Source organism: Coenobita brevimanus, chromosome 14, assembly GCF_032717465.1.
Source record: "Coenobita brevimanus isolate Jiangsu-jjx chromosome 14, ASM3271746v2, whole genome shotgun sequence".
Lineage (NCBI taxonomy): Eukaryota > Metazoa > Arthropoda > Malacostraca > Decapoda > Coenobitidae > Coenobita > Coenobita brevimanus.
In genome coordinates this window covers 27,596,219-27,622,761 of record NC_136967.1, presented here as the reverse complement: position 1 = coordinate 27,622,761, position 26,543 = coordinate 27,596,219, and the positions used below count along the sequence as shown (strand labels likewise).

Sequence of the window (26,543 nt, the reverse complement as noted above, 5' to 3'; positions counted from 1 at the left end):
ATGTGTAATGGATGCAAGAGCTTATAGAGGTTGGGGGAGTGGACTTTCTGACCACTACTTGGTGGTGGCCAAAGTCAAGGTCCAATTAGGATGGAGAAATAGAAGCAGGGAAGGACGGGAAGAAGGAGTATTTGTAAGGAGAGTGGAAAGGTTACAAGAGGATGAGAAAAAGGCGGAGTATAAGAGAGAAGTGGAGGAATGATTGGGCAAATATGAATTGGAGCAGATGGGGGACGTGGAAGGTGTGTGCCGGATATTTAAAGAAGAAATATGTGCAGCATGTGATGTGGTGTGTGGGATGAAGAGAAGACGGAGAGGTGTGCAAGGAACAGCGTGATGGAATGAAGAGGTGAGACAGGCTGTGGCACAAAAGAAGAAAGCATACAATGAATGGATGAGAAATAGGGGTGTGGAAGAAGTTGAGAGGCGGAAGAGAGAGTTATATGTAGAAAGAAAGAGAGAGGTGAAAAGGTTAGTAAGAGAGAGTAAGAAGAGAGTGGATGAGGAATTTGGAAGAAACTTGAGTGTAAAGTGGAGGGATTGTAAGATAATGTTCTGGAAAGAGGTGAAAAGAGTAAGACAAGGTGGAAGTGAAGTTAGCAGGGGAGTGAAAGATAAAAATGATAGATTACTAGTAGAGAAGGGAGAAAAAGTGAGCAGATGGAGAGAACACTTTAAGGAATTGTTGAACATAGAGGATGGAAGTAATACGAGTATAAGTGGCTGGAGAATGGCTGGGAGAAGGAGGGAGGTGAGAAGACAGGAAGAAATCAGTAGGATAGAAGGTGTGGAAGCAATGAAGAAAGTTAAATTGGGGAAAGCCCCAGGAATTGATAGAGTGTGTGGTGAAATGCTGAAGTATGGGGGAGAGATAGTAGTAGAATGGATGTGGAAAATGTGCAGATTGACCTGGGAGGAAGGTGGAGTCCCAGAGGATTGGAAGTCAGGTATAATTATTCCCTTGTACAAAGGAAAAGGGGTAAAAGAAGTGTGTGGTAATCATAGGGGCATCTGTCTTCTTAGTATAATAGGAAAAGTGTATGGTAGGATACTTATTGACAGAGTTAGAGAAAGAACAGAGGAATTAGTTGGAGAAGAACAGGGAGGCTTTAGGAAGGGAAGAGGTGTAGATCAGATTTTCATTCTTAGATCTTTGGTGGAAAAGTTTCTAGAGAGGGGAAAGAGATTGTGTGCGGCTTTCATGGATTTGGAGAAAGCATATGACAGGGTGGATAGACAAGGATTGTGGAAAGTATTAAGAATATATGGAGTAGATGGGAAGTTGTTGAATGCAGTGAAGAGTATGTATGATGGTGCTAAGGCTGCAGTGCGTGTGGATGGTGAACTGAGTGAATTTTTCTCTTTGAAGGTTGGGTTGAAACAGGGATGTGTCACGTCTCCATGGTTGCTCAATCCGTACATGGATGGGGTAGGCTAATAAAAGAGGTACAAGGTAGGGTAGTGGATGTTGGAGTGGCCCTGGTGAGAGAGGGTAGTGTTTGGAAACTCCCTGTACTGTTGTTTGCAGATGATACTGTGTTGTTGAGTGAAGACGAAGGAGAGCTTCAAGGCTTGGTGGATGAGTTTGGGAGAGTGTGTAAGAAACGGAATCTAAAGATGAATGTAGGGAAGAGTAAAGTGATGGTCTTTGAGAGAGGTGAAGTCAGTGAATGTACAGCGAGGTTGGATGGTGAGGAATTGGAAAATATGAGTACATTTAAGTACTTGGGTAGTGTGATGAGTAAGGATGGAGATTTGGAGGGTGAAGTGCTTGAAAGGGTACAGCCGGGAAGAAGGGTTGCTGGTTCCTTGAAAGCAGTGATAAGAAGCAGGGAAGTGAGCATGGAAGTGAAAAAGTTACTACATGACAGTATTGTGATACCAACTCTAACGTATGGAAGTGAAGCTTGGACGTTGCTGGAGGGACAGAAGTCAAGAGTGAGAGCAGTGGAAATGAGTTATTTAACCCTTTAACCGCGGGCATTGTTTTGCCCCGACTGGCCTCTCCCGCAGGGGTTCCAGCCAAATGTAAACAAACCTTTAAACCTTAATAACTTTGCACAGAATAAAGCTAGAGCAAAAAATAAGGTACCATTAGAAAGCACTAACCTTCAGCTTTGCAGTGATGTAGGTTTCATGACTTTGTGGACTTTCACAGGACGGTCAGTGCCATTAGAAATGAGGGGTGTAAAATCAGTATTTTACGCCCCACACACCAGTACCAAATGCCAACCACTCTCTGATAATAGTACTGTAAACATATATGAACACTGCACATACGATAAACACCCACTCTGTGTTCACTGAGGTAGGTAAAAGGCACTGTAATTGCCCGCAAATCACTGCGGCATCACACGCTCACTGATGTTTGGTTAGCGGCGATGTTTTCATTATTTCTAACTTCTATTACTATTTTACATATAATCTGGGCAATATACATTATATTTACACTGCAATTATTACTATATTGCGTCACTGTCGCATCACAGAATTATAGCAGTGCCGCAGATTTTCCTATTACCATATCACTTATATACTGGCCATATTTACATAATTTTCTAGGTAAAATATCTCTTATTACTATATTATACAATTATTGGTAAAGCACGTCACTGTCACATCACAGAATCACAGCAGTGCCGCAGATTTTCTTATTACAATATTACTTATTATACTGGTATATATTTGCATTGTTTTCTAGGCAAAATATCCCTTATTACTACATTATCCCTTATACAATTATTGGTAAAGCACGTCACTGTCGCATCACTGTATATCACTGTCACTGTCAGTATTTACTCAGAGAGTGGTACTCGGCAAAGCACGGAATCACACAGAGAGCGACTTGGCATTCCTGGCACTGGTGTGTGCTCATTTTTCTCGTCCGAGGCCTCCGTGTGGTGTTATGACACACTCTGCAGCGGCCCTGTGACAATCTACCGCCTGCGGTGAGAGGCAATTTCACAAGCTGGTGCTGGCTCATGTAATTGCGGCACTCAAGACGGTCAGGTTGTGTGTCAGAATGTCACCTCGGGGCCAATGCCGTCACCTGACCAAATCGTGCAAGCAGCTGCTGCACGACAGTCTTGGAGAACTGTCTCAGGGATGGTTGTCTTATGCCCCCGACTTGTGTCTTGTAGAGGAGGAAGGTGTTGAGCATGCACATATCGAGCATGTGGAGGCAAGCCTTCCTGTACCATCGGGTGTTTCTCCTGAGACAGTCTATCTCGCCAATCATCATGTCAGACTTATCAACAAGTCTCATGTTGATATTATAGTCAGTGACGGCATCGGGCTTCATGATTGGCTCTCCCGTCCTGTAGCTGACCTTCCCAGTTCTCTGCAATTCCCGCTTGTGGATGGTGCTGAGCATATTCACGACCTTCTTGTCGTGCCACCTGATCGTCAGAAGCTTGTGTGACTTCTTCAGGTGCACATCTCCCTTGGATGATGATGATGCTTCAGGGAAACTTGGCCACTCTTTCCTGTGGCTCCGTACAGTGCCAACAGTGCCGATGCCGTGTTCAGCCAGGTATTTGGCGAGTTTCGGTGCTGTGTAGTAATTGTCTGTGTACAGCACATGATTCCCACCAAAATACCTCTCCATCAGCACTTTTACTACGGGGCCAGAGAAGCCAAGGGGGCCTTTCCTGTCCACGTCCATTGTACTTGCAGAGTAGATCACGAAATCAAGGATATACCCCGTCTCACAGTCACACAGCACAAAGAACTTTATCCCAAAGCGGTGGCGTTTGCTGGGGATGTACTGCATGAATTTGAGACGTCCTCTGAACAATACCAGGGATTCATCTATGACGACTTTTTTCATAGGACGGAAAAATCGCATAAATCAATCCCTAATCCTGTTGAGGAAATCCCTCACTTTCCACAAAGGGTCAGTTTGGGACAGGTTTCCATTGTCAGCGAAGTGCAGGTATCCTAGCAGCTGTCGGAACCGATCTCGTGACATGTATTTGCCGAATGTTGGGATTGAAGTAATGTCATCAACCAACCAGTACTCCTTCAACTCATGTCTCTTGATATGGGGCATCAAGAACATGAGAGCAAAGAACACATACAACTCTTTGATCCTGACAGGCAACCACGACACTTGCTTTGGTGAGCCAATAGGTCCCAGCCCTTCTGTTGCACACTGAGCTGCATACCTATTGGTCTCATCGCTGACAGACTGCACGATTTCGTCATCCATGAAGACCAGGAAGTAGTATACAAAGTCATCTCCTTCGTTGCATGGGAAGGCAGGCTGTATTCCCGCGTTTGTCATGTCAAACGACGGATTGTGTGGCTGAAAATCAGCACCGTCAGACCAAACAAATGCATCCACTTTCCCGGTGCGTGGTTCAGTGGCAGTGGCAGGTTGCATTGCACTCTTTTCCCCGTGAGAAGGAGTTGAGGTGGAGGCAATGGGTGAGGCAGGAGGTGAGCGGGAGGGGGGTGAGTGGGGGGGTGGCGAGGGTGAGGGAGCTGGGGGGGGGGGGCAGGCGGGGGGGTTACTGACCTGGTGTGTGGTGAAATCTGACCCTTTCTTCCCCGCTTATCACCTCTCTTATCACCCCGCTTTGCCCTTCTACTGCCACGCATCCCCTTTGTTCTAGGCCGGCCTGCCTTGCTTACCCTGCCTGCACGGCCTGCATGGCCTGCCTTCCCTCGCTGTGCAGGCTCAGGGAATTCATATTCCTCAGATGATGTAGACTGAGGAGAGGGCACGGCAAAAGATGAAGATGATGTGAGGGCAATAGAGCTAGGGGAACGGGAAAGTGGTGGGAAATGCTTGCTAGGGCCGGGTGTAGGAGACATAAGTTTACACTTCACTCCCTTCCAACGTGCAACACCAATTTTCCCCATGGGCGCCTTCCCTTTCCCAGAGTAAGTTGTGGGCGGTGGGGGGGAGACAACATGTTCACTTTCATCACTGTCACTGTCAATCCTAAATGGTTCACCACCATTCACCGCATAGTCATCACTACTACTTGCTGTAAGTGTATGACTCTCTGCCACAATCAAGAGTTGTACTCACAGTTTTATCCAGCTCTGTCCTAATTTCTGGGGTGCTTAACCCCTTCTGTTCTGCCTCGCCATCGGCAGTTCCTTCTTCGGTGTAGAGGTCGAAGGCACACTGGCACTAGGAATTTCCGAGGAGGAAGCGAGCAACGATGACTCGGGACGGAGCGCCATTATCACGCACAGAGCTGGACAGATACTGACTGATACGTGTCAGGGCAGGGGTGGCGTGGGCCCACGGGGGGTGGGAGGAGGGAGGTGTGGGAGGGCTGGCGTGAAAGAACTCGACAGCTACTCTTGCGTGAAACAATTTGCGCACAGGAAAAACGCGCGGTGTTCAAAATATTCACGAACATTCCAGAATGACACCCGCGGTTTGGTCCAGTTTTTTCAATGTCATTCGGGAATGACACCCGCGGTTAAAGGGTTAAGAGGAGCCTGTGGAGTCACTTGGAGAGACAGGCTGACAAATGAGGATATAATGGAGTGTTGTGGTGTGGATGTGGATGTGATAGGAAGCGTTAGGAGGAGTACACTGAGGTGGTTTGGCCATGTGGAGAGGATGGAGGGTGAAAGACTGACGAAGAGAGTGTATGTGAGTGAGGTGGAGGGGGGAAGAGGGAGGGGGAGGCCGAGGATGAGATGGAGAGATGGGGTGGAGAGGTATATGAGAGAGGGGGATGTGAGTTGGGAGCGGGGCAGTGAAATGGCGGGGGACAGGGCGACTATCTATCTATCTATCTATTGCCAGACGCCTCAATCCCGTTTGGGGTGGCCACAAACAAATTGCCTCCAAGTCGCCCTGTCCCCCGCCATTTCACTGCCCTGCTCCCAACTCACTCCCCCCTCTCTCATATACCTCTCCACCCCATCCCTCCATCTCATCCTCGGTCTCCCCCTCCCTCTTCCACCCTCCACCTCACTCACATACACTCTCTTCGTCAGTCTTTCACCCTCCATCCTCTCCACATGGCCAAACCACCTCAGTGTGTTCCTCACAACGCTTCCTATCACATCCACATCCACACCACAACGCTCCTTTATATCCTCATTCGTCAGCCTGTCTCTCCACGTGACTCCACAGGCTCCTCTTAAATAACTCATTTCCACTGCTCTCACTCTTGACTTGTGTCCTTCCAACAATGTCCAAGCTTCACTTCCGTACGTTAGAGTTGGTATCACAATACTGTCATGTAGTAACTTTTTTACTTCCATGCTCACTTCCCTGTTTCTTATCACTACTTTCAAGGAACCAGCAACCTTTCTTCCCTGTTGTACCCTTTCAAGCACTTCACCCTCCAAACCTCCATCCTTACTCATCACACTGCCCAAATACTTAAACGTACTCACATTTTCTAATTCCTCACCATCCAACCTCGCTGTACATTCACTGACTTCACCTCTCTCAAAGACCATCACTTTACTCTTCCCTACATTCACCTTTAGGTTCCGTTTCTTACACACTCTCTCAAACTCATCTACCAAGCCTTGCAGCTCCCCTTCGTCTTCACTCAACAACACAGTATCATCTGCAAACAACAATACAGGGAGTTTCCAAACACTATCCTCTCTCACCAGGGCCACTCCAACATCCACTACCCTACCTTGTACCTCTTTTATTACCCCATCCATGTACAGATTGAACAACCATGGAGACATGACACATCCCTGTTTCAAACCAACTTTCAAAGAGAAAAATTCACTTAGTTCACCATCCACACGCACTGCAGCCTTTGCACCATCGTACATACTCTTCACAGCATTCAACAACTTCCCGTCTACTCCATATATTCTTAACACTTTCCACAATCCTTGTCTATCCACCCTGTCATATGCTTTCTCCAAATCCATGAAAGCCGCATACAACTTCTTTCCCTTCTCTAGAAACTTTTCCACTAAAGATCTAAGAATGAATATCTGATCTACACAACCTCTTCCCTTCCTAAAGCCTCCCTGTTCTTCTCCAACTAATTTCTCTGTTCTTTCTCTAACTCTGTCTATAAGTATCCTACCATACACTTTTCCTATTATACTAAGAAGACAAATGCCCCTATGATTACCACACACTTCTTTTTCCCCTTTTCCATTGTACAAGGGAATAATTATACCTGACTTCCAATCCTCCGGGACTCTACCTTCCTCCCAGGCCAATCTGCACATCTTCCACATCCATTCTACTACTATCTCTCCCTCATGCTTCAGCATTTCACCACACACTTCATCAATTCCTGGGGCTTTCCCCGATTTAACTTTCTTCATTGCTTCCACAACTTCTATCCTACTGATTTCTTCCTGTCTTCTCACCTCCCTCCTTCTCCCAGCCATTCCCTAGCCACTTATACTCGCATTACTTCCATCCTCTACGTTCAACAATTCCTTAAAGTGTTCTCTCCATCTGCTCACTTTTTCTCCCTTCTCCACTAGTAATCTACCATTTTTATCTTTCACTCCCCTGCTAACTTCACTTCCACCCTGTCTTACTCTTTTCACTTCTCTCCAGAACATTTTCTTACAGTCCCTCCACTTTACACTCAAATTCCTTCCAAATTCCTCATCCACTCTCTTCTTACTCTCTCTTACTAATCTTTTCACCTCTCTCGACGTGGAGGCAATTTGTTTGTGGCCACCCCGAACGGGATTGAGATGTCTGGTAATAGATAGATAGATAGATGGATTAATAAATTTCCATCAGAATACCATTAGAATTGCAATTGTCTATCGACCAGGTCATCCAGGCACAGATCGAGGTTTTATGGAGGAGTTTGGGCAGTTTCTTGAAGGGTTTTCCCATAAACTTGGAGGACTTCTTGTTTGTGGTGATTTCAATTGGGTTGACAGTCCAGAGTGAAAACCATTTTCTTCAAAATTCCTTGAGTTGATCACCCAGAACAATTTTTTCAGTCATGTGAGTAATCCAACTCATGTCTCAGGACACGTCCTTGACTTGATCTTGTCCCCTGTTGGTTGCAGGCACGTATCAGATGTGGACGTTGACTCTTTTGACCCCCTCTTCTCTGATCATGCTCTGATCACTCTTAGTTTTGATTTCCCGAAATCCCTTTCACATAAAAAGGTCATCAGGTTCAGAAATTACAGGAATGTTGACCGCCAGTTGATGTGTCTTGAAATTGATCAGCATTTAAACTACAGTACACCCTCATTATCGACGTTTTTTTTATTGACGGATTTGATTATCGACGGTTTTTTGTCTCCTGGGAGTTAAATTATTATTATTAAAAAAATAAAAGAATAAAGAATTGTATTGGCACCTCCTAGCAAGTTTGCGCGCCATCCTGCCAGGTGTCTCTGGCTGCTCGTGGCATGTTCCCGCCGACCCAACAAACAACAGCATCAGTACACGTTTGTCTGTTGTTCTCATATCGTGTTCGGCCACATCTATCGTGCTTTCGCGATCATCAAGGCTCCGAAGCGCCCTTGTAACACTCCAACTGGAAATAAGGCAGCTAAGAGAGTAAGGAAAATACTTACCTTGGAAGTAAAGAACGAAATATTACAAAAACTTAGAAGTGGAATGAGCTATGCAGCGGTTGGTCGCGAGTATGGCATGAATGAGGTTCGTGGCATAAAACGGAGAGAAAAGGACATTAAAGATGCTCTGGCTTCGTGCACACCAGGATCGGCTAAAGTAACGATGCATGTGAGAGATGATGCCTTGGTGAAGGTGGAAAAGGCACTGAATATTTGGATTGAGGACTTAAACCGTCGACACGTGCCGCTAGACTCCCAGTTCATCAGAAACAAAGCAAAACAACTCTACGCTCGGTTTGCTGGTGAAAGCAGTGGTGTTGGTGAAGATAACGGTGATGAAAGTGAGGCAGGTGAAAATAGTGATGAAAGTAATGACGATGGTGATAGGCCTAGTAATGTTGGTGCTTATAGGCAAAAGAAATTTGCAGCCAGCAAGGGCTGGTTCGAGAATTTTAAGAAAAGGTAAGGCCTACATAACATTAGGATGACTGGTGTAGCAGCTTCAGCAGATCAGATAGCAGGAGAATCGTACCCACGTGACTTTGCTGAACTTATAAGGGAGAAAGGGTACAGGCATGAACAAGTGTTTAATGTGGACGAAACACGCCTGTGGTGGAAGAAAATGCCTAAAAGAACGTACATTTCGAAGAAGGAGAAAAGTGCGCCAGGCTTTAAAGCAGCAAAAGATCGTGTGTCTGTGCTGTTGTGTGGTAATGCAGAAGGACATATGATAAAACCCATGCTCCTGTATCATTTGTTATAATGTTAAAGATGAGTTGGATTTTTTGTCAATAAAGGATATTTCTTGCAAAAGTTAGGCAGAGATTAAATATGAAATATACGAGCATAAGGAGAGTTGAATTTTTCTAAAAGAAGATCCTAGCGAAAGCTAGGCTAAGATTCATCTTTGATAGCATAAACTGCCATACAGTCGTGAAAATTTAGGTCTGGGAGAAATGGAATATCAAGAATGAAAGGAAGATCTTGAGAATGAAAGTAAATAGGAGAGCATGGTCTCTCTGGTATGAGCTAGCAGCACCGGCGTGTGTTGTGAAGATCGGTGCGAACAGCTGATCTAACGTAACACTTGCCCCACACTCTCAGTTATTAGAACGTATGAATGACCACCACTGCTGCTTTCGTTTTTTTTTTTTTTTTTTTTTTACACACTCGGTTATGTAAACATATGGATGGCTACAACTGCTGGTTTCGCCTTTTATTTTTAGATGAAGTGAGGTGTAAGTGGAGAGAGAAGTGATGATACAGCAGCCATTACAAGTTGAGGTCCAGTGTACGACCACTATGCATCAACATCAGAGATTATGCTATTTTTTCCATAATTCTTTACTTAATATAAGTAGTTTTATTATGATATTCAGTTTTTCAATTGCCTAACTAATTTATTTCTAAGAAACACTAAAACTAAACTCCATATTACATACGAGTGATTGAAGGGATATTAAAATATATAAATAAAGGGTACCTGACCAGACGAAAATCGGTATCGACGGTTTTAGGCATCGACGGGTATCTTAGGTACCTATCCCCCGTCGATAATGAGGGTGTACTGTACATTTATTCTTCAAATCTTTCTTCTGATGAATTGGTTGATATTTACAGCAACGAGCTTAGGTCAATTTTTGACCATTATTGTCCTGAGATAGTTAAAACAATCACTGTACGTGATAATTTTCCATGGTATGGTCCATCCATCAATTCTTTGCTGTAGACAGCGTAGAAAGGCAGAACGTGAATGGCGCTTGCAGCAGACTGAAGTAACTCGATTGCATTATGTTTTCAGAAGAAGAGCAGTTGTTCACACTGTAAAAGCCCAAAAGGCTAGGTATTATCAAAATAAAGTTGATTCATGTGGTACTGATAAAAAAAAAAAAACTGTCTGCAGTTGTGAACAATTTGGTTGGTTGGAGGAATGTAATTGTTAAACCAACTTCTGTATCTGATGCCAATTGGCATCTGATTTTGCTTCATTTTTTACAAGTAAGATAGCTCGCCTAAGAAGTGATTTAGACAGCAGTTCTTCTAGTGAAGCGTACTCAGTTGACTTCCAACCACAGTGCACCAGGGATCATTTGCTTTCAACATTTCCTGCGCTGGATGTAAACAAAGTCAAATGTTACATCATTCATTCATTCATTGCCAGACGCCATGTATCCCGGACGGGGTGGCCAAGGGCTTAGAGTTAATTGTTTTACAGGGAGGGGCACTAATCCTCCACCAACCCCACTTGACACGTAGGGATGCCAACAGCATCTGGTGTTCCCAGGCGGTCACCCATCCAAGTACTAACCAGACCCAATGTTGCTTAACTTCGCTGATCGGACGGGAAGCGGTGTACTCAACGTGGTATGGCCGTTACATCAGAGAACTTAATAAAACGTTTTGCTCACTCGATCCCTGTAACATGTCACAACTGCCTGATGTGTATGTGCACGCTGCAGAATTTGTCTGCAACATAATAAATAGATGCTTCTTAGAAAGTAATTTTGTGCAGTCTGAGAAACGTGCTTTGCTTAGGCCCCTAATTAAGAAACCTAGCCTTGATGTCGAGAGCATGACAAATTATTGTCCCGTCTCTAACCTGTCTTTTTTATCCAAGATTATTGAGTGGACCATACTCGATCAACTCATACCACTACTGGAACACAGCAGAGTTGTTCATGTTGTTCAGTCAACATACAGAAAATACCATTCAACTGAAACAGTACTAGCAAGGACTCAGAGTGACTTGGTGGCAAACACTTGTAGTGGGATGTCCTCTCTCCTAGTTCTGTTGGAACTGTCTGCAGCTTTTGATACAGTAGATCATAAACTATTGTTGGGTGATCTGTATTTTTATGGCGTTCGTGATAGTGCCCTTTTGCTCCATAAGTCGTATCTGCGACAGATCTCGAAGAGTGGTCGTTGATTACGCTAGCTCTTATTCTGCTCCCCTTCTATTTGGAGTCCCTCAAGGATCAGTTTGGGATCCAATTCTATTTACTATCTACACAAGTAGTTTATCGTCTCTGCTTGATGCTCATGATGTGTCCTGTCATTTTATGCTGATGACACCCAGCTCTGTGTTAAGATGGCAGATATCAATGATACTAAGACAAAGTTTGAATCTCTAATGTCTCATATTAAGATTTGGATGGCTAATAGGAAACTTAAGCTGAATGATGGTTAAACTGAGATCATCATCATCAGAGGAAATAGAAGGGGTGATGACACTGACAATGCCCTGGCTTTGAACATTGGCTGTCACAGCTTCATCTAGTCAGTTCTGTTCGAAATCTGGATGTTTATTTATTTTAATTCTAAGTTAATTTACAAAGAACATATTAATCAAGTTGTCAGAGGGTGTAACTTGCACATCAGAAATCTGCACTGTGTGAGAAAATTCCTGAATAGACGGTGCCTCTTAACATTGGTCCATTGAGTGGTCTTGTCTCGTGTTGATTGTTGTAATTCACTGTGGGTTGGTCTTCCAAATAATATATATACTGGAAAAAGTTCAGTCTGTGTTGAACAGGGCAGCACGGCTTATCTTTGGTCTCCCCCCGAGAACCTCAACTACCCCGTTTCTGATTGAGTTGCATTGGTTACGAGTAAAGGCTGGAATTGAATTTAAACTGTGTCTTATTACATTCAAGGTCCTTAAGTTTGGTGAACCAAAGTATCTTGCTGAATTGTTAAAACTCCCATTGGCACGCACGGGTGTGATGTTAGGCAGTGAAGATGATTCCTTGTGTCTTGATGAGCCAGGAGCCATTCACCAGTCATCCTTCTCTGATCGTTCTTTTGTGTAGAGCCCCTAGATTATATAACAGATTGCTGTTGTCCATAAGACAAGTCTCTACTGTTGAATCCTTTAAGAGACAGCTGAAAGCCTTTCTTTTTTCAAAATGCTATGACCTGGAGAGAGGTACTATGGCGGATGATTATAGGGTTAAATTATTGCCACTTTCATGTATATATGATGTAGCTTGTATTATGTACGAGAAATGTCACAATTCTTGCAACTAAAAATAACGTATGTGTGTCGAGCGCTAGTGAATTCCCAAAGGAGGAACTGGCGCTTTTGAGAAACAAAAGCCCAGATTATTATTATTATTATTTAGGTGAGCAATAAACTTGTTTTTGGACTCATCTGGTTGGGTTTAGGACTTGGTTGTGGGGGAAACCCAAGGCTCAAAAATGCATCCCTGTACTTTATATGTTAAATCTACCCCAAGATACGAACTGCCTAGCGATTGGCTTTTACGTAACCAGTTGCATTGTTAAACCGGGGTACCGTATGCCTTTACTGAATATGCTATACAGAATATATCCATCCATTCATCATCCAATCTTATGTTGCCACATGAGGAGTGTAGGAGCCAGGGGCTAGGGAAGTTGTTCCTGACATTTAAGATGAGAGTGACCAGCCTCAATCATCCCTGAGTGGCATCACGTGAGCAAGAAACCCCAACCACCCCTTGGGTATAACCTACACAGGCTCAATTTGATTGGAGCACCGTAATTACCCACTAAACCACCAGGTGCCATAATGTGGTTATATGGTTACCACCCAGTATAGTAAATGGTTTCCTGGTGTACAGGAGACCATCTGGTTTGTTACATAGTGTAGAGTCACCCATAGGCAGAAAGAAGAGGAAAGAATAAAGAAAAGAAAGACAGAAGAGAGAGTGTAAAGTCACCTGTAGGCAGAAGGATGAGGAACGAATGAAGGAAAGAAAAATGGAAGAGGAAGGAAGGAAGGTCAGACACCCAAAGCAGCACTATATCGAGTGAGTGGATGGTGAGCGCCCCCACCAACCACATAGCATATATACATATACAGTATATATATATATATATATATATATGTATATTTATACACTGTATATATATACTGTATATACATATATATATATATATACATATATATATATATATATATATTTTATATATAATATATATATACATACTGTATATATAATATATATATATACACAGTCACCTCTCACATAACAAGCGATCAGAGATCGCGGAAACAGTCATAGCATGACCCTGTTTTTGTGAGTCCAAGATATGGTCAAAACGCGATTTTGACATATTACGCGGGTAGAGAAATTGCCCGTCTTAAAAGAACGTACTACGCTGCAACGATAGTGAAAACGCGGCCTGAGACCAAAAATTATGGAATATTTAGTAATTACGTGAGAGAACAGGTCAAAACACGGTAAAAAACAGACAAAATGCGGGCAGGTTTAGTCATAGCGTATGTTGCATCTGCCCGTAACATATCCCTTGATCCTCCTTGCCTCTTGGCGGTTTGCCCAGACCAAGCCACAGGTTATGCCGATTTTGCTAGGTACTAAAATGCAGGTATGAGATTTTATACGTATGGTAGTGCTAAGTACATCTGGTACGACTTAGGGAAAAAAAAAAATGCGAACCAATTTTCTGTTACTGATCTGTGATGAGGATAATATAATAGAAATAAGCTGTTCAACTTTACTTAAGAAGTGGCACCAGTGTCCATACAGGACATGTTTACGAAACTTCAGTATGTATTAGACTTACACAGTGCACACGACGCACTTAGTCACGAGTCTACTACAAGCCCAGAAGAAAGTGCTTGGATTCACCTAAAAATGAGCTAGGCACAATATTCGCAGAAATTTAGAAAGGCATGGCTAAAAGACGAAAAGTACAAAAACTGGCTTCTCAAGGTCCCTTGAGATGATAGGAATGAATTTTGTAAAATTTGCAAGTGTACTTTGCAAAACTGTGCGACCTTGAGAAACAAAGAAACAAAAACAAACATAGGAAAGCTGCAGAGCCTTTTAGTAGAGTGCGACACACAGTTCTCCCATTTTAAGAAACTTGGTGAAGCAAATAAAATGGAGGGAACCCTGGCCATGTTTGGCCTGTTGATTAATATTGACCTGTTTCGTCGATATTGTGCAAACAGGGTGGCCAAGGGCTTAGAGTTAATTGTTTTACAGGGAGGGGCACTAATCCTCCACCAACCCCACTTGAGTGACTTTTGATAAAATGGAGAGTGACAGTTTAACGACTTTTAGGCATGAGCACAGCGACATTTGAAAATGTGACTTGGCAACCCTGATTCCTGTGCCTGCTCTCTGCCTCCACACATTCAGAGTGTTAACTTTGCTCTTATTTTTTATTTATTTATTTTTTTTTACCACCTGACTCAGCCTAACCATGCCGCGCTACTGTGACTTAGCAAGACAGCGGAAGAGTTTGACCCAGGAGCAGAAGCTTGACGTGATCAAGCGGAAGGAGAGAGGAGAATGTAATTTTGCCATCGCCAAAAAGTGCTAAGTCAACAAGTCAGCTATTCATCTGACCCAGCGCTTGTTATGATGGAAAGTTACATGGTTATGCACTGCAATGGACAGGAGAGGGAACAAGTTCCAATCGACTCTGTAAACACACACAAACTCAGCAAATCAAGTTGAGGAATCCTCCAGTGTTTGTGGATACTGAAGTCATTTTTAGGTAGGTAAATGTCCTGGGAAAAATCCCGGAAAATGTCCCAAAAGTTGAAGCTAGGGGTAGCTTGGGTACCATGAAAGCCTTTAACATGTAAACATATGGCTGTATAACGCGGAATTTTCATAAAGCGGGACCTGATTCTTGTGTTATGTGAGAGGTGACTCTGTATATATATATATATATAAGAGAGTGTATGTGAGTGAGGTGGAGGGGGGAAGAGGGAGGGGGAGGCCGAGGATGAGATGGAGGGATGGGGTGGAGAGGTATGTGAGAGAGGGGGGTGTGAGTTGGGAGCAGGGCAGTGAAATGGCGGGGGACAGGGCAACTTGGAGGCGATTTGTTTGTGGCCACCCCAAACGGGATTGAGGCGTCCGGCAATAGATAGATAGATAGATAGATATATATATATATATATATATATATATATATATATATTTGTACGTTCCTGACTGGAATCGAACTCTGGACCTCATAGATAGAAGTCAGGCACTAATACCACTCGACCACAGCTTGATAAAAGCAGTGACAACCTGACTTTTTGACAAACCAGGTAAATCCATTATGGAAGGATATTTCAGTCACAACACATTAGGATTATATCACAGCCCCTCATGTGTTGTGATTGAAATATATCCTTCCATTATGGATTTACTTGGTTCGTCAAAAAGTCTGGTTGTCACAGCTTTTATCACGCCGTGGTCGAATGGTATCGGTGCCTGACTTCTATCTAAGAGGTCCAGGGTTCGATTCCCAGTCAGGAGCATACAAATATATTGGTACACAGGCATGTAATGTGGGTCTCTCCCATATATATATATATATATATAGTAGAACCTCTCTCATTCGGACTATATGGGGGGAAGGGTTGTCCGAATTAGCAGATTGTCCGGACCATCAGAGTAATCTCCAGTTCATACCAAAAACTATCTACATATGGTATGTTTGTTAATTATTAACATATTTGGCCTATGTCAACCCTATGTAACTTCAAAAGATGAAAGGATACTAAAATAACCAAACTAATCGTGTACGATAGTTTTGTATTGCATAATTTACAGGTAAGGCCATGACAAGAAACTAGCCTACATTTTAAATTGTAGTAAGTGACTAAGGCCTGTGTAGGCAAAAAAAAAAAAAAGATTAATTAACTGTAATATTTGGAATAAAAATAAAACTTATGTAGGCAAAAAATACATTGTCATCTTTGGCATATTGATAACGCCCATATGGGCAAGAAGCTAATGTTTGATGTACAAGTAAAGCACATTTAAGTACAAAAAATAACCTACAGTAATCATTAAACACTGCAGAATATTCTGACCCATTTTTGTGTAAGCAAACTCCTCCTTTTTACACCTTTATTCATTGCAGAAGCTACACTTGCATTAAGGGGCATGGTAAGGAGGATTAACTTTTGAAATACAGCGTAAAAATATAAATGGTTGGTGAACTAGTAGATGGAACGAATGCTAGCATGTGTTTAAACAGGTGCCCATGTTGCGACTTTGCATGATCCGAGACTTAACGAATGACGATCGCTTTCTGCGCCGTTACTGAAAATGACTTTAGAATTGCTTTCAACTTATTTTTACAGCTTATTATTTTTAAATTTTGTCCGAATTAACAGAAATCTGGATCAAAGGGGTCCGGACCAAAGAGGTTCTACTTGTATATATACAGTATACATATATATATATATATATATATATATATATATATATATGTTCTACTGTACATATATACACACATACGTACAGTAATCCCTTGATTATCCGATGTAATAGAACCAAAGGCATATCCAGATACGGACGAAATCCAGATATGGAGCAATATCCTCTACTGTTCCTATACCCGGCCTACATGCATAGTACCCCCTTCTGTTTGTGGGATTGTTCTCTGGTCTTTCAGCTGTCTTTAGACATCAAAACACACCTGGAAATATCCATTATAATGCCAGACACTGAGAAAACAATGGATAAACAGAAAATATCTGCAAATACCTTACCTATATGTACAGTACCCCTCTTGATTGTGGCAGTGTTCTTTAGTCTTTCATCTATGCAGATATCAAAACAAACATGGGAATATCCAGTATAATGCCTGACATTAAGAAGACAATGCATAAACAATAAATATCCAAAAATACCCAACCTAAATGTACAGTACCCCTCCTAATTGTGGCAGTGTTCTTCAGTCTTTTAGCTATGTAGACATCAAAACACATGTGGGATTATTCAGTATAATGCTAGACACCAAGAAAACAATGCATAAACAAACATCCACAAAAAAAGTCAATGAAGACGACGGTTGTAAAAAGAACTATAACCCTCTTGGCAAGTGTAAGTTTTCAATATGTTTCTGGGGCACCAACAGAACTGAGAACCAAGCTATGGCTGCTTCCACACGCACAAAGAAAATTATTTCCACAGCCAAATTTGCCCCCAGAAATTGGTTGTATTGGTATAAATTGTATACCATCATTGTCATTGGTGTTTATACTGTAAGGTAAGCTAATAAAAACACAACTTATACGATGTAGTGCTGCCCTCGGGTGACTGTCCTTTCCTCTCCTACTTCCCTACTCTTCTGTCGGTCTTTCCTTCTTTCTTTCCTCTTCTGTCTGCGGGTGACTGTACACTGAGTGACAAGCCAATTGGTTTCGTGTAAACCGTGAAACCATTTACTACACTGCGTGGTAACCATGTAACGAAACTATGGCGCCTGGTGGTTTAGTGGGTAATTAAGGCACTCCAGCCGGATTGAGTCTGTGTAGGTTTATATCCAAGGGATGGTTGGGATTTATTCCTCACGTAATGCCACTCAGGGATGAGTGAGGCTGGTCACTTTCATCTTAAATGTCAGGACCAACTTCCCTAGCCCCAGGCTACTACACTCCTCATGGGGCAGCATAGTTTAGATGATAATGAGGAGGAGGAGGAGGATAAAAACACAAAACTAATGAGTAAGAGTACTGAAATGCAATGAGAATAAGCTTGTTCATGAGTACAAAATAGCTTCCAATAATTCCCAACGTCCTAGCACAGACTTTTGCCTGCACCATGCAAGAGCTAAGCATATGTTGAGATGCAGAATTTCACTTGCATTCTCATGGTGTTGTAGGAATTTTGATACGACCAGCAGTATTTAAATTGCCAAAAAATAAAAAACTCACTGGTGACAATGAAGGGGGTAAGTGGTGGTAGGCAGCCAGCACACTAAGCAAGGAGGGAGGGCAGGGGGATGGGAAGGGAGATACACCTTGCAGTGCCGAGCTTGGAGGGAGATGGAGGAGGGACAGGGGTGAGAGATGAGGGCATCCAGGGGACTTGACCATTTGGTAGGGAGCTGGACTGTAATTTTGCTCAGCTTGTGGGTTACGGGCCTTTATGACTTGAGTGCTGGCAGAACTTTCCGATTGATCTGGGCAGCCAGGGGACTTTGACCATTCGGTAGGGAGCCGACAGTCGTTTTGCTCAGCTTGTGAGTTATGGACCTGTATTACTGAAGCACTGGCAGAACTTTCCAAGTGATCTGGGCATCCGGGGGACTTTGGTTATTCAATAGGGAGCTGGACAACCATTTTGCTCAGGTTTTGGGGTAGAGTGTGTGTCACTTGGGCACTGCTGTTAGCATCCAAGTGATACAGGCGGCCAGGGGACTTTGACCATTCAGTAGGGAGCTGGACAGCCATTTTGCCCAGCATGTGGGTTACGGGCCTGTATTTCTTGAGTGCAGGCGAAACTTTCCGAGTGATCTGGGCAGACGGGGGACTTTGACCAATCGGTAGGGAGCCAGACAGCCATTTTTGCTCAGCTGTGGGTTCGGTCTTTAACCTGTGCTTGGCCAGAGAGGCTGGCCAGCCACCCAGCTGATTTTTTTTAATTTGTAGGCTGCCCAGCAGCCAATGTCGGAACTTTTATGTTCAGATACGGACAAATAAATACAGATAAAGATTTAGCCCTTTTGCGCACGATGACTCAATGTGAGTCATAATCCTTGCAATCTTAAGAGTAACCGATGACACAGCATGACGCAACTTCCCTATAATTGGTCGTAGAAACTTTTCCTGTGGATGTATTTGTGTCAAATTTGGTTGGGTCAAAGCTGAGGGTGGGCAGGTCTAGGGGAAATACAGTATATGGCAATACCCGGGAGCTTATCGGAGGGGCAAGCAGCCTACATTTAGCTCAGTGTTCTCCCGGCAGTCAGCCTCAAAGGGTGTGTGAGTGTGCGGCCGGCCATTTAAACCCGTGTTTCCTACTACCGTACTGTCCATACCTTACGTGTATGATAGTGATATTGTGTTGTATATAGTGCAGTGCGCTTGTGAAGAAGGTTTATAAGTGTTTCTTCTATATTTTCAAAGAAAGCCAGATTTGAACATTCCTGATCAATTTTTACCATTCCCCTCCTGTTTTACACTATACTTAAAAATGCCTCACAAGGGCTTATGTGAGAAAGAGTACTTGAAAATGAAACAGAAAGTGAATATGTTGAGGAGGAGAGAGTGAGGAGCAGGAAAGCGAGGGCTAAATCTGTCCCCAAGGGAGATAAGTACAAAGCTGTAGTCAAGGCCGCGGCGATTAGCACAACAGACAGTAGTAGCACCATCACTACTACCACTCCTTTCACCACTGCCACCACCAGTGTAACTACTCCTGTCACTACTGCCATCACTCCTAGGACAATTGTCACCTCTGCCATCAATTTTGTGACAACCACCATCCCTGCCATCAGCCCTATGACTCCCGACACCACTGCCATCACTGCCACCAGTCCTACCACCACTTGTGTCACGCCTGCCACCACTAGAACTACCCTGACCTTCGAGACTGAGCCGCATTATTGCCACCTCTCTTCGACCCCCCTACCGCAAACACTGACCTCTTTCCTCCCACAGTTGCCCTACACTCTCACCACACTCCAACCTGCCCGCATCTCACCACCTATCCAAGATATTTCCGTATCATCTTCCCCTGCCAAATCAGGAAAGTCACTGTCCTCTTCAGACTTCATTCCCCCTGCATATAAGTCAGCATCATCAGCAGCAGCACCACCACCACAACCATGTTCACCACAACCATCACCACCACAACCATCTTCATCACAGCCATCACCACCACAACCATCTTCATCACAACCACCACCACAACCATCTCCATCACTGATGAAAGCGTACAGCAGTAAATCACATCGCAAACACACACACACACACATATTATCAGAGAAGGAAGTTTTTTTTTTTTTTAAAGGAAGAAGTAACCAAAGGCAACGAGCCTGCAAAACTGTTCCTTCCAAAAGAAAAACAAAATACAAGAGAGAACCAAATTCAAGATCCAATCATTTCGAGATGCCTGGACACACTGCGTTTGAAAGACTGGAGATCATAGGAAGCAGGAAATACAGTAACCTCTCAAATAACGCGAGGGTTAGGTTCCTGGAGAGGTCGCGTTGGTTAAAAACGCATTTTTTAAACATGATTTTCCCATAGGAAACAATGGTAATACTGGGGGTTACGTTCCCGGACTCTGGGAAAGTCTACCCATTTGGGGAGTTATGCTACTCTAAACTTAAAAGCAACAATATTAATTAAAAGGAAAATCCACGTAAAATAACAAAAACAGTATATCTGGGGAGAAATAAACAACATTTTAGCCCTAGTTGGGCCGAAGTGTTGTTCACTTCTCCCCAAATACATACTGTTTTCGTTTTTTTACTTGGATTCTCTTTCAGATCTGCTTCATTCACGGCATCTTGAAAGTTCCTCAACATTATTAGCCCCTTAACCGCGGGGCGTCACTTTCGTGACGCTTGGGAGCAAGGGATCATACCGCGGGGTGTCACTTTTGTGATTCTGTGTTATTTGGAATTCGCCTGGGCTTTCAAGTGGTGGCTTGTATCACCTATCAGTACTGCCAATGTCCAACACTAGTCAGCACTCCTAATCTCATCTGTACTCCCATCCATTGTTGACAATTTAGCCATTTCTCCCTGTTCTTGACTCCCCTCCCTACCTCCCCTCCATTACCCTCTCCTCTCGCCTGCCCGGCCTTGCTACGCTAAGTAAATCTTTCCTGGAATTTTCCACTGATTTCATCCATTGAAATAAGCCCTATGCCCTATTCTTATACCAAATAATATATACAAAAAAGAAATAAGGTACGTAAGAGTGCCATACACCTGGAATTGGATAATTATCACCTGACAACACCTCACGTGCACTCGTTCGCTAATTTTCGCTGTTTATTTCCCCTTAAAATATGCCGTATAATCTAGTCTCATAATAAAAATATATATAAAAAAGGAAGGGAGAAGCCTAAGTGATATTTACATTCACTTGGAATTACCTAATTTATGTATTGTCTAGATTTCCTGCCAATCATTTTATAGCATAAATATTAGCAGCTGTCACCAGGCTGACATTGGCAGCATTGCACTCCCCCTAGGCAGGCCACCACACTGTATTCAGTTTACTGTTGTCATTCAAGGTGAAAGCACGTCGGATTCGTGCCTGTTCAATTCCGCCGCTTTTTAGCCCCATGCAAAGGGCCTTATGACCTCTACCCCCTACTAAACCTCGTGTGGAAAGGGGTAAAGGGCTAAGTGACTGCTGTGGAACGTGAACTGGCTAATTTGTCAATGAAAATTATAGACAGTGACTACGATCTTTCTGGTGAGTAAATCAGTGCAAGTGGAAATGTAAATAATGTGTAAACGGCAAGTGAAAGCAATGAATGTAAATATAACTGAACAGTGGAAAATAGTTTTATAAGGTACTGCAAGTGACAGTGCATAACACAGTGCAAATAAAATAGAAATGTAAATAAAATAGAGAATGTAAATAGAAATGTAAATGAGTAGTAATATAAGAATACGAGTATATATATACTAGGAGTAATGGTGAAAGTTTCACTCTAGCATGTATGAATACTATGAGTTATGAAAGTGAAGGTGAAAGTGACAGATTCACTCTCAACACTCGTATACAGGACGAGAAAGTGAATGCTATGTATTTTTATTGAAAGAGAAATTGAATGCCTACAGTGACAATAAACTACTATTACTGAAGGAAACTTATGGATAACGACTGTAGGTATATATAAGTGTTATATAGTAATAGAAATATAAAGTGTGAGTGTTTTTATGAATTATAAATGACAGAACAACAGCAGTGAATGATCGCAAGTGGGAAGGTCATACGCGCTCATAATTTTCATTGCTTTCACAGTGTTTTTTTTTTTTGGAGTATGGATTCCAAACTATTTGAGAATCTTAGAATAGTGTTTCTAGTGATAATATCAGGCCGTGGTAATCATATTACAGGTTGTCGGGAAGTGTAAAGTGGAGACTTCGTTACCCAACTTCATAGGTCTCCACAAGTCCTATGGTACTCGACGAAGGCTCAACAAACATCTCAGGAGAAAACTGAAGGTATGTGCCATATGCATATTTAATTTTAATATTCTAGGACTAATAACTGATTTTTGGCAAATATTTTTAGAGAGTCTGTCGGAGCGCGAATATGCCCGCGGGACATGCAAGTCAAAGCAAAACAAGCCCGCGGTTTAGGGGTTAATGCATTAGTGTGTCGTAAAAACACTACAGTAAAAGCAACATTTTCATTACAGTAAGTAGGTCACAAACAATAACAACACAGCCTCACTTCATCTATGGATCACTCGTTGTCTGCTGCTGTCCCTCCTTACCCCTCTACCCCACCTCCCGCCACTCCCCACCCTAAATTTGTTGTCCCTCCTCGCTCTGCAGTCCTTCCTCTTCCTCTTCCTCTGACTCCCGTGCTACTGGTGATGAAGATAACATTTTTGTGTCTTCTTCATAAAGAACTGCTCTATCTTGGTCTGAGTGGTTTTCTTCTGTTCTGCAGCATTAAGTTGTAACAATTTAGATCTACCATCACTTTTCTGGCCAAATTTTGTCCGAAAATGAGCCAAATTGCTCAGAATGGGACCAAACTTCATTTTTGAATATTATAGTTCGAATAAAACCAGTTTAAACAACAGACAAATAAAAAATTGTATTTATGCATAAACTGCCACACATGGTCTATCAGCTCCGGACTGTCCAAGGCGTGTGCGGCTAATTTGAAACCATCACGTACGTGTAAAGTCGCGTTAAATTGAGAAACCCTTGTTAGTTAAACATACCTCCTTAAATATTTGCTCGTGTTAAAACAAAAACGCGTTTTTTAAACTCGTGTTAGTTGAGAGGTAACTGTACAGACAGAGGAAGACAGTTCCTGAGTTGACCTGTTGCATAAATGAAGGACTGGGAGTAACAGTTAACTCTTGCATTAGAGATTTGGACAGAAAAGGGATGAGAATTTGCTGCTAGACGGGTGCAAGCCCACGTCATAGAGGTGGAGGAATGCATGCAGACAGTTCAGAGGAGCAGTGACCAATGAAGTAGCGATAGAAAAGAGATAAAGATGCAACAGTGTGGCGAAGAGACAGAGGTTGAAGGAAGTCAGTAAGAGGAGGAGAGTTAATGAGATGAAAAGCCTTTGACTCCACCCTATTGAGAAGAGCTGTATGTGGGGAGCCTCCCCACACATGAGAGTTGTACTCCACGCAGGGGCGGATAAAACTCTCTGTATAGAGTCAACAATTGTGCAGGGGTAAAGAAGGAACAGAGTCGGCTTAGCATACCCAATCTCTTGGAAGCAGATTTTACAAGAGATGTACTGTAATATGACCTTTCTAAGATAAGTCCTGAGTAAATGAAACCCCAGGCATGTTCAAGGTTGATGCAGGATTAAGCTGAATATTGTTAAACATTAGTGGATATACCTGTTGAAGATTTTGTCGGGTTGATAGGTGCAAAAACTGAGTCTTTGATGCATAAGGATGGATGAGGAGAGATGCAAATGAGGAAGAAAGAGCTAAAATAAAGGAGTTAGTAAAGGAAGCAAAGGTAAAAAACGACCAGAGAACGGAGGAAGAGAAGACAGTGTTTTATTGGAGAGTCATGGATCAGAAATTAAGGAAGTGATACCAGTGGAGAGGAGGAGAAAAGAGGGTATAAAAAATATCAAAAATAATTGGAAGGTGGCATATACTAATGTTGATGGTTTAATATCGGCAAGGCGAGAAATCAACGATTTTTTGAGGGTACATGAACCTGATGTTATGTGCTTTGTGGAGACCAAATTAAGAGAAGATATTGATGTTCAAATGGGAGATGGTAAATGCAAACTGTGGAGAAGAGACACAATAAAAGGAAAAATAGGAGGAGGAGTGATGATAGCAGTGAAGAACAACATAAACGTAGATACCGTGGAAATGGGAGAAGGCAGGGTCAAAGTGATAAATATAAAATTAGAAATTGGAGAGAATAGCAATAGAGATATGGCAGTAGTTTATGTTCTCCCTAAGACAAGAGCATGGAGTGATGATGAATACTAGGAAATGTTGTCAGACATGGCTAGTTATTTATAGAAAATGATTGAGAAAAGCAACAACATAATTTTAGTGGGTGACTTTAATTGTAAAGAGGTGAACTGGAAGGAATGGAACTCAGGAGGCAGCGAAGATTCGTGGGGCACTACATTATTAAATATAACAATGAACAATGTGATGACGCAATGGGTCAAAGAAGAGACACGGTTCCAAGTTAAGGACACACCAGCAAGACTAGATTTACTGTTTACCAAAGAACCCGATGTAATAGAACCATTGGAATATCTGTGTCCTGTTGGAAAAAGTGATCATGTGGTCATTGAGTTCCAGATGATAACAGGGAACGTGGAGCCAGGAGACGAAGTTTTATAGGCAGGGAAGATACAACTTTGGGAGAGCAGACTTTACAGGTTTGAGAAAATTTTTCAAAAATGCAGATTGGAGAAAATTCAGAGAATCAAGAGAGATACAGAAGTGGGATATTTTTCTAGGCTTCTATAATTCAGGAGTGGAAAAATTTGTGCCAAGAGTAAGGGGGAAAGAAAACAGGAAAAAGGAGTGGTTTAATAGAAGGTGTATGATAGCAAAAAAAGAGAGAGACACGGCATGGAACAATTGGAGAAAGAGAGGTAACAACAGAACAAAGGAGGAATGTAAGAGAACTAGAAATGAATACACAAGAATACGTAGAGAGGAAGAATGGAATTTTGATAAAGGTATAATAGACAAATGTAAGGATGAACCCAAACTGTTTTATAGATTTGTCAATGGCAAATTGAAACAAAAGGAAGGAATCACCAAACTGAAAGTAGAAGGAGAGGTCTATAAAGATGCAGCAATGCAAGCAGAAATAATGAACAAATGTTTCCAATCAGTTTTCACAAATGAAAAGGAGTTTGTGGAAGGGGCAAGAGTGACTTGAAATGTAGTGATGAAAGATATAAAAGTGGAAGTACAGGAAGTGTATAAATTACTGGAAATGCAAGATGTAAGGAAAGCCCCTGGACCAGATGGAATCTCTAATTGGGTACTGAAGGAATGCAGAAAACAACTGGCGGATAAGATTCACAGTTTATAGATGGATAAAATATCTGAAAGAGATGAATATTTTGGCTGATAGTCAGTTTGGATTTAGAAGTGGAAGGTCACGTGTTTTCAACTTGTTGAGTTTTTACTTAAGAGCGATTGACGTGCTACAGGAGAGAGATGGTTGGGTGGATTGTGTGTATTTAGATTTGGAGAAGGCCTTCGACAAGGTACCTCGCAAGAGACTAATGTGGAAACTAGAGCATATAGGAGGACTGAAGTGGAACCTCCTGGAATGGATGTGAGACTTTTTGAGTGACAGACAAATGAGGACAGTAACAAAGGATAGGATGTATGGATGGAGGAAAGTAACAAGTGGAGTCCCACAGGGCTTGGTATTGGCACCAGTAATGTTCCTGATTTATGTAAATGATATGGTAGATGGAGTGAACAGTTATGCAAGTCTGTTTGCTGATGATGCAAAGATCTTGAGGAAGGTAGAGGTTGAGGAGGATTGTAAAATGCTGCAGGAGGATCTGGATAGGATACACGATTGGAGTCAGATGTGGGAAATGAAATTTGGTGTAAAATTTTGGAAATGGGTAAAAGTACCAAGAGGCCATCATTGAATTATTTGATGGGTAATGAACCAATCACAAAAGCGAGAGAAGAGAAAGATTTGAGAGTGCTAGTCCAGGACAGTTTGTCACCTGAAAAACACATTAACAAGGCAGTTAGAAAGACTTATAAACTCCTGACAAATATAAGAGTAGCCTTTCATTATATGGATGAGGAGATGATGAAAAAATTGATAGTGGCCATGATTTGCCCCAGGTTAGAATATGCAGCAGTAGTGAGGTCCCCACACAAAAAGAAAGATATAAACAAGATTGAGAGAATACAAAGAACAGCAACCAAAATGGTCCCCAGTCTGGCAGATCAGTCGTACAGAGAGAGGCTGGAAAAGCTGGATTTGCCTTCCTTAGAAGAAAGGAGAAAGAGAGGAGACATGATTGCAGTGTTCAGGACCATTGTGGGAGTAGACAAAATTGACAAAGAAGATCTGTTTGTATGGGATAAGAG

At 42.5% G+C, this 26,543-nt stretch overlaps 1 protein-coding gene and 1 non-coding gene across 2 annotated transcripts in view; one reads left to right on the top strand and one right to left on the bottom strand.

Moving 5' to 3' along the window:
- LOC145390263 (uncharacterized) overlaps positions 1 to 26,543 on the top strand; it is a 355,704-nt gene that overhangs the window by 54,432 nt on the left and 274,729 nt on the right. The gene's annotated exons all lie outside the window — the stretch shown is intronic.
- On the bottom strand, positions 10,771 to 10,889 carry LOC145390531 (5S ribosomal RNA). The gene has a single exon (XR_013895677.1). It is a non-coding gene; the product is annotated as a 5S ribosomal RNA (ribosomal RNA).